The sequence below is a fragment of the Lethenteron reissneri genome, chromosome 66 (genome assembly GCF_015708825.2).
Source record: "Lethenteron reissneri isolate LAM-NWPU_2019-01 chromosome 66, ASM1570882v1, whole genome shotgun sequence".
In the NCBI taxonomy this organism is placed as follows: domain Eukaryota; kingdom Metazoa; phylum Chordata; class Hyperoartia; order Petromyzontiformes; family Petromyzontidae; genus Lethenteron; species Lethenteron reissneri.
Genome location: NC_083844.1, coordinates 4,975,883 through 4,987,795, shown reverse-complemented (window position 1 = coordinate 4,987,795; position 11,913 = coordinate 4,975,883). Strand labels below are relative to the sequence as shown.

Below are 11,913 nucleotides of genomic sequence, written 5' to 3'. Positions count from 1 at the left end.
TACCACCTGCACATGAGCTCATTTAATTGCTCAGCCTCGAAGGCGGATGTTCTAATGCAGGTCTTCTTTGCCAGCAACTTCATTGTTAGTCTGGAGAACTGGCCACGCTGCATTATAACAATGACGTACCCTGCGCATGTGAATATTAAAACTTCCTCAATGCTCTCCAATTCAGTGCAAGTCTTAAACCCCCGCCTCAAAACTTCAACAATGCCAGAGGTGCTTTGACAGCCGTCATAACTGACCGAATGCTGGCCTACCCCAGTTGAGTTTTTTTTTTTGCCTGAAGGCACTTTTCGGCATTCTTCTTTCCGTAAAGAGGATAAAGCTACCTCATGATCAACCTCAGACCCACTTATAGCCAAGTTCTCAATGTGGTGTCCAACACAAGTGACGAGGTCGGAGAGGTGAGCATGCAGTATTTCAATTTCATGTTTAGTTCAAAATGCAATGTGCTAACGTAGATATTTGTAGTTATGCAGCTTCTGTAGTTATTCGTAGTTATAAATAGCACTGTGTAGATTTAACTAAACATTTGTGCCGTGTCTACCACTTTAACTCGTCTATAAGAGCACCATCATGCACCTGTCCAAGAAACGCTTCCATATACAGCCAAGTGTAATTCTGTTTCGTAGAGTGTCAAGTATCATTTTATTTAGCTTGCTCCCAACTATTAACATTTACACCAACAAAATAAGATAAAACTTGGCGCATTGTGCGAAACATCTTAACATTACATGAAGGTTTAAAAACACGCTTTGTTAAGTTGTACGTTTTATAAACATTTTGAATATGTATAGCTTAAAAATTGTAAGTTAATTACTTTCATAAAAAATACCAAGTCAATCTTTTGATCCAAGTTCCAGAAATCAACCATACCAATCCACGTTTATCACTGTTTTCCAAGGTTAATTGTCCCAACTTTAGATGGTTGCTGGTGACGACTTAAAATCAAGACCTATCTTCTTGAATTGTAGATTTTATATATATATACACACACAAACACGATGAAGGCAATATCAAGTATTCTCGTACATTGTAAAAAAAACTAGCTTACAAAAAATTGTCTCGATCAAATAACTGCACTCGCACTGTTTATTTGATTTTTTTTCATGTTGTTTCACCTTATTGAAGTCTTGAATTGAACGTATTCACCTGGATCGAGCTATAAGGACAGAACACTCCACAGCTCATCGTCATTCTGTTATCCAATTATCAGGGTTGGTTGCGTACGGTGCAAACGAGGTTCACATACAATATACACTACACACCACATTTACGCACAACACTACATTATACATTACACCACTACTGCAATGAGAACCAATTTCTTTACAACTGCTGGTTGCTGTGTTTAGTTTGTTCTTTCCCCGAACCTCCGATTAGTGTGGTTGGCTATTGTACTGTCTGAAAGAAGTTCAACATGCATACTTGTGTGTCCTTTCTCACTTCCAGCAAATATTTTGCCCAAAACCGTTTGGACATGGGCCGCGTGGTGCCAACTTCCCGGCTTTTGTCCAGATCAATGCAGCTGCTACTGACGGTGCTGATGCTGGCCACGGTAAACTTAACAACGTATTCACCTGGATCGAGCTATAAGACTTGAATAGTCTGAGACTCATTTGTTTGGAGGTTTGGTTGAGTGACTGATAGGGACGCTACCGCTATGTAAATGGTTAGCCTACTGGGCTTGCAATGCACACCTCGAAGATTTGATCTCCTGGCGCTGGCAATTTTAACACCGACCGTTTCTTGCACGATGGTAGCCCATATGAGCGCTCATTCAGGCTCAATTCTGCTTTGCTACCGAGATACACTACTGTCCCATCCGGACCTCTATGCTCCCAGTCTCTACCGTCCATTCCTGTACCACCCCCTTGCCACCCTGCATGCAGTCTCGCTCTTTCCTTCTCCCTTCTCTCTCTCTCCTCCACTGAAACCAACTCCTACTGCAGTACACAGAGCATCATCTTCACGAACCGGCTTCTGTTCTTCCCTTAAAACAACCCCCATCTCTTCGCCGCTATTCCATCTTGCTACTGCTAATCCATGCCCCAGCTTACAACCAGGCCTACCCCAACCCTTATCACTATCCCTGCCACTACCCCAACCCACTATAACTACCCCTAACACTACCGCTATTACTACCCCTTACACCTAGCACTACCCAACCCTATCACTATCCCTACATTATCCCTTCTGTTGTATGTGGAGGTTCTCACAATTTGTACAATTTATTTTAATAGATTATCGCAAGCTCGTGTCTCGGGGTTCTCTTGCATAAATAAGACCTTCTCCACTGGTTACCAGGTTCATACATCTGTAGTGTGCTAATTCACATACACTAGTACTGGTAGGAACGAAGTGGACCAGCCTACAATAGATTATATCGTCCGTCCGTCCGTGTAGCAACATCGCCCCCTACTGCAAACACTTGGCATGACCCTACAAAAACCTTTAGACTCAGTGACGCTTTCCTGACTAAACAAGTGTAACATTCCCTTATAATTCCCTCAGATAGCTTTTAATTAAAACATTTAAATTAACGAGGCTTTCCTGGCTAAACAAGTGTAACATTCTCTTATAATTCCCTGAGATAGCTTTTAATTAAAACTTTTAAATTAAAATTTAACTCGCAGCGGCCTAAAGCCTACAACTCGGCCTAAAGCCTCTAACTATGCCTCAAACTCTCCCTCCGTATCGTACCCCCGCGTGTGTGCACGGGAGTTAATGTTTAACAATGTTACATTCCCTGATGCTTTTAAATAGAAACATTTAAATTTAAAGCTTTTACATAAATAATTAAAACATTTAAATTAAAAATTAACTCACAGCGGCCTAAAGCCTACAGCTAGGCCTAAAGCCTAGAAATAGGCCTCAAACTCTCCCTTCGTATCGTCCGATTAGGTGTAACAACATCGCCCCCTACTGCAAACACTTGGCAGGACCCTAGAAACACCTTTAGACTCAGTGGGGCTTTCCTGGCTAAACAAGTGTAATAATACATTATGTTTATATTCTTTGGTTATTCGTTCCTACCAGCCCACCCCGCAGGGTCCTGTTAGGAGGTACTCTTTTATTCCGGCCTTTACAGCTTTAGGGGATAACCACACACCGGGTCGGGACAGCCAACATACTGCAGGACCCACAACTCGAAGAGAGTGCAGATCACAATGACGACGGCACGACGAGTTCCACTCCAGATCGCAGCAGCCCCGACTGTGAGTCGGAGCTCGCCTTATATCCTGAACTGCGTGGCCAGACTCTGCCCTCGGCCCTCGCACCCCTCTGGATCCCCAGAGGGCTCCGTGCCTTGCCCACAGGTGCATCTGGTAGAACGGGCTGTTACCCCTAATTCTATTGTCTACCAATCTCCCAGCGGCATGCGCTACAGTGACTCATTCCACGTCACTACACATCTGTCCAGCAGTTTCGGGGTTTTTCAAGCAATTCGACTCAAGAAAAAGAATTAAGCTAATCGGACACTCAGTACCCTACAAAGCTGAGTATTTAATATAATCGGCCAAAGTATGAGCTCTTAACTCATGCTCACCATGTTCTGTGTCTGTGTTGTATGAGGTTTCAGAAATGTGCTCTGCGTCCCTCTGGCAATCAGGTTTTGCCCCCTGCTGTTTGTCCTCATCCACTGTTAGGTTAAACATCAATGCAGTAGCTTTTTGGTGCTCCACAAAATCATGATTCTTTATAGCACTGGCAGTATTTTAGACTCATTATTTACATTGTTGGTCAACTCTGGCAGAGTTCTGTTTTCAATACCCCTTTAATTACTTCATCTTTGGGAGGCAGTAAAAATTTTGAAATGCTTTTCTCGGAGTATATTTTTAGAGACATGCATTCTGCTCTAAGGCACTAGTGTTAACACCCTCACAAACTCCCTCACTACGGGTCGTAAATTCAGCATGTAGCTCGCAGTTCAGCAGTCCAAGCTCGCTCCCTGCCACAGCTTCCAAGCATCTCTGTTACGGGCTGGACCTCAATAAAACTTGCCTCTGGCTTATTCTGCGTTTCTTTATAGGTGTATGTGTCCAATGGGGCACATATTTGATTTGTACCATAATGTACAACGGTTTTAAGACGATTAAGCAGTGCCATCCCAAGTATTATCTCTGGGCATGTTGCACAATGTTCAAATGAGCGAGTCAGTTTAAGGCCAATATAATTATCAATTCCACTAACACCTTACCCAGGGATCGTATGCGGATGTTCTCACATCCAGATAACGTAATATCCCTTGGGAATAAAGGTAAATGGTTTATCTCGAACTGTCAGAGCACTATGAAAATCGTCACATAATCCCTTAGACATCACTGAAATGTCAGCTCCTGTGTCAGAGAGCATCGCCGGCCATGGTTCCTTGCACCGTCACTGTCTGACAATTATGACCCACTGGTCCGGCAGGAATCGGCTCCCCCAAGCTGTAACATGTATTTATCACCTCTCGAGTAATATCATTCTCATCTGGCACATCGATCTTCTACACGGTGGTTGTCCACCTGTTGCTAATGGTGGTATTAATGGTGGAGAGCCAGGTTGAGCTGGACCCTGAATAGACTGTAATCGGGGATAATTGTATGGTTGAGCTGCATTTCCCTGAAATCTGGGATTGTCATATGGAACCGTAACATTTTCCCGAAACCTGGGGTGATTATTAAACCTCAGCCTTTGTCATTGACCTTGTCCTGTAGAATTGTATCATCTCCGACCCCCCTCTATCCTGGAGGTAATTTCACGGATCATTTTCCGTCACTTGGCCAGTTGTATTTTTAAACCTGACCCTCGGTGTCCAATTGAGTGTTCTCCCAACACTGCCATAGCCTACAGGAACTTCATCCTCTTCTAAATGCAACTGTACAAGGTGATGGACCGGGGCTTTATTTGAAGGCAGATGCCCTTTGCTCCGCTTGCCCGTCCAAGCTATGCACACTGTCCTTTTTCAATATTGTGTAGGCAGGCTGTTTCTGGGCTTAACATCATCCTGACATCCCGAATAATTTCCGGTTTCAAGAAATTAAAGAACATCATCCACTGGGGTGCATCCTCATGCAAACTCCAAGCACAACAGAAGTGATTTATACTTTGACTTGTTTAAGTTTCACCTCCCCGCGACAACTTTAACATGATACAAGTGCTTCTGTATACTTCTAAACGTATCTTCTGGATCGAAAAGTATTACCCCCCCCCTTGATAGCCTCATTCAACCGTAACGTTTTATCACTGAGAGCCCCCTTTCTAGATGGCTGGTCCTCATTGGCCGTCTCAGTATAAAAACTTTCACAGGACGCAGACTGCATGTCATTTGTCTTTATTTCATTTTATCACATGACTTGTGACTTTTGCATGAGTCTTGCCCATATCGTGACGATTTACCTTGATCCTGTGATTTGTGTTTATCATGTGATTTATCTTTGTCATATGGTTTGAGTTTGCCACCTGGGAATGACGATTTTGTTTGTTCAGCTGCCTGACAGACAACCTTTGTCACCCTCTGTAATTTGCTGCATATTTGAGAACTTCCTTCATCTCTGCCTTAAGGTTATCTAGCTCGGATCTACGTATCTGAGCGTATTCTGTATGATCGCTTGCTGCATCACTCTGTTGTTTAGGTGCGTCTACAGTCTCCCCTGCCAGATCACGTCGGTCTGAAGTTCTTATAGCATGCAATTATTATCGCTTGCATCATAGCCTGCCTTGCATTCGTCATAGCTTTACTTTCCTCCATCAGGGCCTCTTTTTCCCTCTTCCTGGCCTCTTCTCGCGGCCCGAGGTTACGACCCTCAGCCATTATTTTTACGTATCACTTCGCTCATATGCCATGTAATTCATTCTGGTAATCTAACTCAGAGCTCTGTACCAACAACCACACCGAGTTGAAAGTAACGCTAATCCAAGGTTTTATCACAGAGAAAGACAAGGTCCTCATTAGCCATGAATTAATTTATATTTCATGGGCATCTGTCTGCAGATAGATTCCAGACCCTGAGATCCGATTGATTGTATGTGCAGGGTCTTACAATATTCATTATTAATGTCATAGAGTTTCACAAGCTAGTGTCTAAGGGTTTTCTTACATCAATAATAAGACCTTCTTCACAATGGCCACAGGTTGATAGATCCGTCCAGCAGTACAGGCTTCTTCAAGCAAGACCACTCGTGAAACAGAAATAAACCATTTGGACACTCAGTACACTACAACGCTGAGTATTTAGCAGATCAACGCGTCAACTAGTGTCATAATCACGTCAACTCTGCATCATTATTCTACAGTATACATGAAAAACACGCAAGTGATCGACGCAACCATACGCATCAATATATGACAAAGAAAAACTATGAATGTCTAGGTGTACAATTAGCCAAATTATGAGCCCATTAAAGTGTACACCCCCCCCCACACACACCTTTTTAGTGATGTGATTAAGTGATGTTACAATTACAAAAGATCTGGTACAATGCAACCACTAGATGCTCCTTCCGTGAGCGAGCACCAATATCTTCTTCGCACTGCTGGGGTTAAGGCAGCAGTCTCCCAGTCTCTCGCCGCTCTTGGCTTGCAATCAGCCAGACGGTCTGCAGCTGGCCATGCCTCTGCATGCAGTGCACTCCTTCAGTATGAGCTGTGTTGTATAATCTTGATATGAAGCGTTCGTGACTGCAGGAATCCATACTCTGGTTCTTTCGGTAAAGTCACGGAGATAGAAAAGAAAATAATAGAACACGACGTTTCGGTCGCAACACAAGCGTCCGTCATCAGGTGAGAAATAATAATCTGCTGTTGTGGTTTTATATCGGCACGGGGGGGGAAGGGAGGGGTTTTGTAGAGTAAAATTAGCATGTCAATGAGATTAAAATTTTGAGTTTTGACTTAAAGCTGTCGTGGCTGCAGGAGTTCAAGGGGGCGGGAGGGTTTGTGGTGTGCAGGGACGGATGGGGGCTGGATAAGTTAGCATGTCAATAAGATTTAAATGTTGAGTCTTGAATTAGTAAACGCGACAATACACAACGATAGGAAAGTGCTTAAAATGACTATTCATACGGAACCGTGCTAAAAAAACAGGTGCCAAATTGCAAAAAGGGGCATCAAATAATTCATTGGTAAGATTATGTGATTTAAAATAAATGTTACAAAACAATAGTGTGCATGCGAGTGTGTAGATTTGTAACATAGGTTATTATCAAATGGCTAGTGGACATCAATGAATTCGCGGGCAAGATTACATGATTAAAATAAATATGTCAAAACAATTAAATTAATGCGAGGTGTGTAGATGCGTAATATAGATGCTTATAAAAGTTTAGTGTGACATCAATGAATTAATTGGTACGATTATGTGATGAAAATTAAACAAATGACTCACATTTTTTTAACGACCGTATTCAACTTAAGGGACAGAACAATGCTTCTCCACGACCAGTTAATAAGTCGTTAAAATCCGCCACCACCCGACAGCCAACTAGTAAAGGTTGTCACGTTAATAGAACATGCCAATTCGTTACTAGTACAGCTGTGGGGGCTAACGCTCCTCCTCTCCTTCCCACCGGGCTGCCGCCGATCAGATGATCGGCCTCCCTGCACCAGCGTCCTCTCTGTGGGGCATGGCTAGTGGCTGGCTCCCCACTGCCTCGGGTTATCCCAACACCCTCCCCACGTACACCCGCACTAATGCCGAGGTGGCGCAGGTTGCTCGCCAAGGCTCTCGCTAAAAATAGCGCGGCTGTCGTGCGAATGTGGGCGCAGGTAATGAGTTACTACGCAGCGCAACCTCACTCGCATGCACACTCGAATTACGCACCACGGCGACACCCGCAATGCAATCGTCGCTACGTAAACACACTGCGTAAAGCGCGCATTGCTATGCGGACACACTGCGTAAAATGCGCTTAGTAAACCCGCACGCGATTGCGCGCACTTGAACTAAAACGACGGTCGAGTGGACGATAATGTTCGCTCGTTTATCCCCTGTACAAACTCGCACGCGAGCGCAAGCCACGGGCACAACGCCGATCGTGTTGAAGATAATAAGATAATATTCTCGCGTTAATCCCCTGTGCAAACACGCACGTACTCACGCCACCCCTACGCTCTCCCCACACACACAGAAACCACATGGCGTCGTTGTTCTGTGCTCAAGTTTATTACTAGTTCGCCCGAAGAAAAAAAAACCTGCGTGACCCAGAGCAGAATACCCAGCGAGCCGCCTCCCACCTATTTCTATCCAAATCTTCGGGGAACCCTCGCGCTATTCCTCACCCCTCGGACGTACTCACGGTATCTCACGGACGTGCTGGGAGTCGGAGGGACGAGGGTTCGGGAGGTCTCTGCCTGGGTCGAGTTGTAGCTGCGCACGCCAGCATCTCTCGGACGCTCAAGCAGCTGGGAGTCCGACTGGGTAGCTGGCTCACTGGAGAAGAACTGCCCCAACCGTTTTCCTTTCCCCCCCTTTTTACCTCCATTCTTACCTCCTTATTCAAAAATCCCGTCTCGGGTCCGTCTTTCCTGCGCGGCCAATTGGGTCCCTACCTTTCGATTTTTCACCCGATGCCCCATCTCCACCTGGCATGCTGCTGCCGGTGGTGGTTTTTAACTATCCGGGAGGGGATGCACCGTAGAAACACAGTCGCATATTGTGCCAAGGGAAGAAACCACAGACACCATCTCAATCAACATTGTTGTATCACACAATCGTGCATTTTGTTACGTGTGTACCAAGTCACTTCTGAGACACTAATAATAGGAGACAAAACACGTTTATTCCACCCGGGACACTTGCTCACACACGGGATAACTACAAACGGGTCAGGGCAGCCGGCATAATGCCTGACCCATGACGCCGAGGAAATTAAGACGACAATGTAGCACGACGGGTATCATACAAACGACAGACCTGATCCAGCCTCGGGACTTCCCTTTCATGCCTCCCAGCGTGACCTAGCTCCGCCCTCGGCGACGCCCCCTTCTGCAACCCACCAGAAGTTTCTGGGCTATCCCCCAAGTGTCCCGTCAGTCACCTTTACCCCACATCCCTTACCCCGGCCTATCACGTGCCCTGTTCGCCAGCTGGGCTACTACACCCTCATATGCTCCTTTCTGCCAGCAACCAGCGCTAAGCACCCTAGTGACCCATTCCATGGCCTTGCATGCTCTGCTGGAAGATCAGCTGCTACACCCTGCTCTGCTGGCAGGTCGGCTGTTATCCCCACAATTCCCCTCTCTGTCAGTAACCAGCGCTATGTGCCGTAGTGACCCAGTCTATGTCACTACACGTGTATGTCTCAGTGTATATACAGCCGTCACATGTCCTATTTGGCAATTGTTGCAGTGACATCAACTCTGTATAAGTTTGGTGAGCAGTGAGGAACAGAATCTGGTTCACGAAAATGGCAGGAACCAATGGTTTAAGGTTTTCAATTGCAAAACGAAAATCAGCTTCACTGCCAGATGAAATAGTAATGTGACTTATTCTTGCTTTTTTCGGTAATAAAAATAAAATATAAATATTTAAAATATATTTTAAAAATATTTAAAAACACGACGTGTCGATCGCTTGTGATGTGATCGAAACGTCGTGGTTTTAGTTTATTTTAATTTTAGTTTTTATATATTTCTTATATTTCTATTACCGAAAGAACCAAGAATACGTCTACATTATAGACTGCCAATACGCTCACTCAGGTTAAGAACCAAGCTACAGTCTACATTTTAGACTGCCAGTACACTCTCCAAACTTAATTATCAGGCTACAGTCTACATTATAGACTGCCAGTACACTCACTCCGATTAAGAACCAGGCTACAGTCTACATTAGTGTTTTTTTATTGTTATTTTTTTATCTACGTGACTTTACCGAAAGAACCAAAGAATATGAATTTCTGCAGTCAGGAACGTTTTAAGTCAAAACAGAAGATGAACTTAGTGAATGCAATGAGAGAAACGCAGACCAACATACGATGGAAATTACTGCCCGAGGTCTCAAGATGAGACCGATGTGAAACACAGATTCTATCTCTGCTATATATGCACAATCTGAACCTGAAACTGAAAACAATATTGGGAACATTCTTTTGCGTGGTCAGATGATGTTGAAACCTGAGTTTCTGATTCATAGAATTGAGAGCCTTCATTTTAGCTGCAGTATAGAAATGAACGTTATTTTTAAGATAACATAGTTTTACTGTAGATTTTAAGTTTAAGTGACTGCAGGAATCCATACTCTTTGGATCGTTCGGTAAAGTCACGTAGGTATAAAATATAGAATACATTAAATCACGACGTTTCGATTGCAACACAAGCAATCATCATCAGGTGTGAAAACTACAGCAAGAACATTTTTAGCTGAACATTTTAAGCTGAAAATGTTCTTGCTGTAGTTTTCACACCTGATGACGATTGCTCGTGTTGCAATCGAAACGTCGTGATTTAATTTATTTTATATGTTATGCCTATGTGACTTTACCAAAAGAACCAAAGAGTATAGTTTTACTTATTAGATTAAAAAGGAACACAACAGATAGGTAGTCACCTGTTTTATTGCCACATTTTTCATGTGGAAATAGCTCTGTGGTATCGTTTTCTGTGAGTTGTTCTTTGACACGAAGGGTTGAACTGCTCTCTGAAAGCTCTGAATGGATACGGGGACTCGTGAGACGATGCCGGTAACACAATCGGGATTCACTTGCGAAAAATATGAAGCGATAATAATTGTGAATTTAACGAGGTACAATGTTGTTGTGATGTAAGATACATTTCATCGTGTGATTTTTTTTTCCTAGGTCGCAAGAGTTGCAAATGGTTGTTCGATATCAGGTATGCTCTAAATTAGTTGCACTAAAAATCATGATTCAAACGTTTCCTCTGCACTATTGTGGAGGGGGTTGGGAAGGGTACAGGTGGACTATGGCGGGTGAGGTATGGGATACAAGGACAGAGAGGCACACAGCATCAATAAGAGAGAGGTATATATAGTTATAGACAACATAAAGATACATACATATATGTATGTCAAGTAAGGGCTCAAAGTACGCGGCAGGGGTTAGGTTCTGCGTATCCCCACGTACGTGCGAATTTGCATAAGTTGTGGTACGCCTATACGAGTGTAGATATAAAATGTAAGAGGGTATATACAATGAATACAATGTAAATACATGTGTAGTGGCATAGTGCTAGCTGCTGGCGAAAAAGGGGAACTGCGGTGTACAGCAGTACTGACGTCAGCAGGCTACGATAGACATGAGAGGGGGACATCTAGGGGAAAGGTCACAGAGGGGGGCCTATCGGGAAATCCTTTGAAACCCGCTAGTAGATTCCAGAGAGGGGGCGTGGCCGGGGTGGAGCGAGGCCACGCTGAGAGTATAATACGGGCCCCTGTGAGGGACCTCGGGGCTGTCGTTGGAGTGGAATCCCTGGCGTGCTGTTCAAGATAATCGCCATCGTCGCTGTAGTTTAGTTGCCATCGTCACTGTCGCTTTCACTCGATATTGTGCTGCTAGATAGTTGTTGGCTGTCTCGGTTCAGCACTGTCAGTGTTAGACGGTTAGTGTTTTGTATAGGCTAGCAACCCACGTTGCGTTGTGTATAGGCGAGTGACTGTAGAGTGTGAACCCATGTAGGTGTGCATAATCCGATGGTGCTCGTTAAATAAAAGAGGTGCCTCCAAGTCTTATTGTCTCCGAGTTAGTCACTACATTTGGCATGAGAAGTGCTAAGAAAAAGAAAATTTGTCATGTCAAAAGTGGCGAAAAGGAAGAACCCACCGGTATTGTTCTTGGAGGAGGAGAACCACGGGGACGTCATCCCCTCAACAGCCCCGGGATCTGGGACCACGGTCATCTGTCCCGAGGCTGTAGCACCTAAAGAGCGCCTGGCGGATGGCTCGCCTTCCACCGCCGCGCCAGCGC

At 44.4% G+C, this 11,913-nt stretch overlaps 1 long non-coding RNA gene across 1 annotated transcript; it reads left to right on the top strand.

The window, feature by feature from the left end:
- Window positions 1-224: 224 nt before the first annotated feature.
- LOC133359871 (uncharacterized) lies at window positions 225-11,879 on the top strand. The gene is made up of 3 exons (XR_009757192.1): window positions 225-407; window positions 1,456-1,561; window positions 10,789-11,879. It is a non-coding gene; the product is annotated as an uncharacterized LOC133359871 (long non-coding RNA).
- The last annotated feature ends 34 nt before the right edge of the window (window positions 11,880-11,913 follow it).